Source organism: Heterodontus francisci, unplaced genomic scaffold (genome assembly GCF_036365525.1).
Source record: "Heterodontus francisci isolate sHetFra1 unplaced genomic scaffold, sHetFra1.hap1 HAP1_SCAFFOLD_1776, whole genome shotgun sequence".
Classification (NCBI taxonomy): Eukaryota; Metazoa; Chordata; class Chondrichthyes; order Heterodontiformes; family Heterodontidae; genus Heterodontus; species Heterodontus francisci.
In genome coordinates this window covers 5,001-10,000 of record NW_027141783.1, presented here as the reverse complement: position 1 = coordinate 10,000, position 5,000 = coordinate 5,001, and positions in this window count along the sequence as shown.

Genomic DNA, 5,000 nt, shown 5'->3' with positions numbered 1-5,000 from the left:
TTACGCAAGGGAGAGTGCGCCCCCCGCCTCGGCCGGGGGTCAGGCTGCCGCCTATTAAGCCCGACAGAAAACCCGAAAAATGGACGAAAATGGGAAAAAATCCCCATCCGAAAAAGGCTTAAAAGTCGGTTGGGCGGCAGCTAGGGTCGGTCTCTGCAGACCTGGAGGCTCGGGTGGACTCTTGGAATAAACGTCCAAGTCCCGACTTGCCACCTCCTACTACTGTGCAGATACCCCGCCAACCCCCAGCCACCCGAATGACAAGCGTCCGATCAGCGGGACGAATTTGACAACTCTGGCCGGACCTCTGGAACTCCATCCCGGGTAACCGGGGCAAATTTTTCCGCTTGATCGCCCTTCCACTGGTTAACCATTTGCCCTTTCGGACTTAGTCTCTGGACATTATTCGACGGATTTTCTGGTTAACCATTTGCCCTTTCGGACTTAGTCTCTGGGCATTATTTTCGACTTTTTGGTTAATGATTTCACACTTTTTACTTACTTTTGCGCTTTTTGGTTAATGATTACTCTGCTTACTGGTTAATTATTTGCCCTTTCGGACTTAGTCTCTGGACATTATTTTCGAGTTTTTGGTTAATGATTTCACACTTTTAACATATTTTTGCGCTTTTTGGTTAATGATTACTCTGCTTACTGGTTAACCATTTGCCCTTTCGGACTTAGTCTCTGCACATTATTTTCGACTTTTTGGTTAATGATTTCACACTTTTAACATATTTTTGCGCTTTTTGGTTAATGATTTCATACTTTTTACTTACTTTTGCGCCTTTTGGTTAATGATTACTCTGCTTACTGGTTAACCATTTGCCCTTTCGGACTTAGTCTCTGGACATTATTTTCGAGTTTTTGGTTAATGATTTCACACTTTTTACTTACTTTTGCGATTTTTGGTTAATGATTACTCTGCTTACTGGTTAACCATTTGCCCTTTCGGACTTAGTCTCTGGACATTGTTTTCGACATTTTGGTTAATGATTTCACACTTTTAACTTAATTTTGCGATTTTTGGTTAATGATTACTCTGCTTACTGGTTAACCATTTGCCCTTTCGGACTTAGTCTCTGGACATTGTTTTCGACATTTTGGTTAATGATTTCACACTTTTAACTTAATTTTGTGCTTTTTGGTTAATGATTTCATACTTTTTACTTACTTTTGCGATTTTTGGTTAATGATTACTCTGCTTACTGGTTAACCATTTGCCCTTTCGGACTTAGTCTCTGGACATTGTTTTCGACATTTTGGTTAATGATTTCACACTTTTAACTTAATTTTGTGCTTTTTGGTTAATGATTTCATACTTTTTACTTACTTTTGCGATTTTTGGTTAATGATTACTCTGCTTACTGGTTAACCATTTGCCCTTTCGGACTTAGTCTCTGGACATTATTTTTGGGTTTTTGGTTAATGATTTCACACTTTTTACTTACTTTTGCCCTTTTTGGTTACTGATTACTCTGCTTACTGGTTAACCATTTGCCCTTTCGGACTTAGTCTCTGGACATTATTTTCGAGTTTTTGGTTAATGATTTCACACTTTTAACATATTTTTGCGCTTTTTGGTTAATGATTACTCTGCTTACTGGTTAATTATTTGCCCTTTCGGACTTAGTCTCTGCACATTATTTTCGAGTTTTTGGTTAATGATTTCACACTTTTAACATATTTTTGCGCTTTTTGGTTACTGATTTCATACTTTTTACTTACTTTTGCGCCTTTTGGTTAATGATTACTCTGCTTACTGGTTAACCATTTGCCCTTTCGGACTTAGTCTCTGGACATTATTTTCGAGTTTTTGGTTAATGATTTCACACTTTTTACTTACTTTTGCGATTTTTGGTTAATGATTACTCTGCTTACTGGTTAACCATTTGCCCTTTCGGACTTAGTCTCTGGACATTATTTTCGGGTTTTTGGTTAATGATTTCACACTTTTTACTTACTTTTGCGATTTTTGGTTAATGATTACTCTGCTTACTGGTTAACCATTTGCCCTTTCGGACTTAGTCTCTGGAGATTATTTTCGAGTTTTTGGTTAATGATTTCACACTTTTTACTTACTTTTGCGATTTTTGGTTAATGATTACTCTGCTTACTGGTTAACCATTTGCCCTTTTGGACTTAGTCTCTGGACATTATTTTCGGGTTTTTGGTTAATGATTTCACACTTTTTACTTACTTTTGCGATTTTTGGTTAATGATGACTCTGCTTACTGGTTAACCATTTGCCCTTTCGCACTTAGTCTCTGGAGATTATTTTCGACTTTTTGGTTAATGATTTCACACTTTTAACTTAATTTTGTGCTTTTTGGTTAATGATTTCATACTTTTTACTTACTTTTGCCCTTTTTGGTTAATGATTACTCTGCTTACTGGTTAACCATTTGCCCTTTCGGACTTGGTCTCTGGACATTATTTTCGAGTTTTTGGTTAATGATTTCACACTTTTTACTTACTTTTGCGATTTTTGGTTAATGATTACTCTGCTTACTGGTTAATTATTTGCCCTTTCGGACTTAGTCTCTGCACATTATTTTCGAGTTTTTGGTTAATGATTTCACACTTTTAACATATTTTTGCGCTTTTTGGTTACTGATTTCATACTTTTTACTTACTTTTGCGCCTTTTGGTTAATGATTACTCTGCTTACTGGTTAACCATTTGCCCTTTCGGACTTAGTCTCTGCACATTATTTTCGACTTTTTGGTTAATGATTTCACACTTTTAACATATTTTTGCGCTTTTTGGTTAATGATTTCATACTTTTTACTTACTTTTGCGCCTTTTGGTTAATGATTACTCTGCTTACTGGTTAACCATTTGCCCTTTCGGACTTAGTCTCTGGACATTGTTTTCGACATTTTGGTTAATGATTTCACACTTTTAACTTAATTTTGTGCTTTTTGGTTAATGATTTCATACTTTTTACTTACTTTTGCCCTTTTTGGTTAATGATTACTCTGCTTACTGGTTAACCATTTGCCCTTTCGGACTTAGTCTCTGGAGATTATTTTCGAGTTTTTGGTTAATGATTTCACACTTTTTACTTACTTTTGCGATTTTTGGTTAATGATTTCACACTTTTTACTTACTTTTGCGATTTTTGGTTAATGATGACTCTGCTTACTGGTTAACCATTTGCCCTTTCGGACTTAGTCTCTGCACATTATTTTCGAGTTTTTGGTTAATGATTTCACACTTTTTACTTACTTTTGCGATTTTTGGTTAATGATTTCATACTTTTTACTTACTTTTGCGATTTTTGGTTAATGATGACTCTGCTTACTGGTTAATTATTTGTACTTTCGGACTTGGTCTCTGGACATTATTTTCGACTTTTTGGTTAATGATTTCACACTTTTAACATAATTTTGCGCTTTTTGGTTAATGATTACTCTGCTTGCTTGTTACTGATTTCCCCTTTCGGACTTGATCTCTGGCCGTTCTTTTCGACCTTTTTGGATCAGGTTTCCACACTCTGAAATTATTTTGGGCTCACTGATTAGGCGAGATCAAGGGGGCATGCCTGGGCACTTTGGGCTCAGTTTGGGAAGGCGGCGTCCGTGTGCTCCTCCGCCCTTCCCGCACTTGCGGCTAGGTTTGCCAAACTGCGCTGACCCGCAGCCCTGCCTTTTTGCCCACGGCACGGAACGACTCAAGTCTGGCTCCGTTCCAGGCCGTTGCCTCCGGCTGCCCGCCGTCCGGCCGGCCTGGGACGTACCCCGGCTGACGGCGCCGGAGCCCCTCTAGCAGCCACCGGTGCCGCGGGCCAATGGGTCCGGGCGTTCCGGAGCTATCGGTGGGGAAGTGCTCTCCCCTTTTCCTGACGCCGTTCGCCCGAGCAGAGGTGCAGCCTGACGGGACTGCTGTCGCCTTCCGCGGCGCACCGGCCCCTTTCACCTGCCGTCGACCGCGCGGAGCTCGGACCTTCCTCCCCGAAGTTATGGCCCCGGCGCCGGAGGGTTCCCGGGGCCGGGCATTCAGCGGGGTGAGTCTTCACCTTCCCGGTCAGCCTGCGGGGTCGGTGCGCCGGCACTCGACGCGGGAGGGTCCCCTCTTTCCGTAGAGCCCCGCCCGGTGCCGATCGGCCGGCGGATTGCGGAGCGAACCGCGCCTGACCGACGGGCCTCGGAAACCCGTTGCAGTCGACGGGGGGGAACCGGACAGCGGGACGAGGTGCCGATTCCACCCGCAGATTCGATCCCGAAATCCCGCGGGATTCGGCGGTCCGACCCGACAGATTCAAACGTCGCCCGGGCGGCCCCCAGCGGTCGGGCCGGCCTGGTTCCGCCACCGCCCGATGCCCCTCGCCCCCGGCTACCGCCGACCGCGCCGACCGAGGGAATGCGGCCGGACGTCCGGCGGCAATCGGCCGGAAAGCGGTATGGCCATTTCCTACTGTCCCTCGGACGGGCAGAGGGGCGGCGCCGGGGCACTCGCGGACCAGGCCGCGCCCCTCCGAGCCCTACCGCCTGCCGTCGACCGCGCGGGGATCGGACCTCCCTCCCCGAAGTTATGGCCCCGGAGCCGGAGGGTAGCCGGGGCCGGGCATTCAGCGGGGTGAGTCTTCACCTTCCCGGTCAGCCTGCGGGGTCGGTGCGCCGGCACTCGACGCGGGAGGGTCCCCTCTTTCCGTAGAGCCCCGCCCGGTGCCGATCGGCCGGCGGATTGCGGAGCGAACCGCGCCTGACCGACGGGCCTCGGAAACCCGTTGCAGTCGACGGGGGGGGGGGAACCGGACAGCGGGACGAGGTGCCGATTCCACCCGCAGATTCGATCCCGAAATCCCGCGGGATTCGGCGGTCCGACCCGACAGATTCAAACGTCGCCCGGGCGGCCCCCAGCGGTCGGGCCGGCCTGGTTCCGCCACCGCCCGATGCCCCTCGCCCCCGGCTACCGCCGGCCGCGCAGACCGAGCGAATGCGGCCGGACGTCCGGCGGCAATCGGCCGGAAAGCGGTATGGCCATTTCCTACTGTC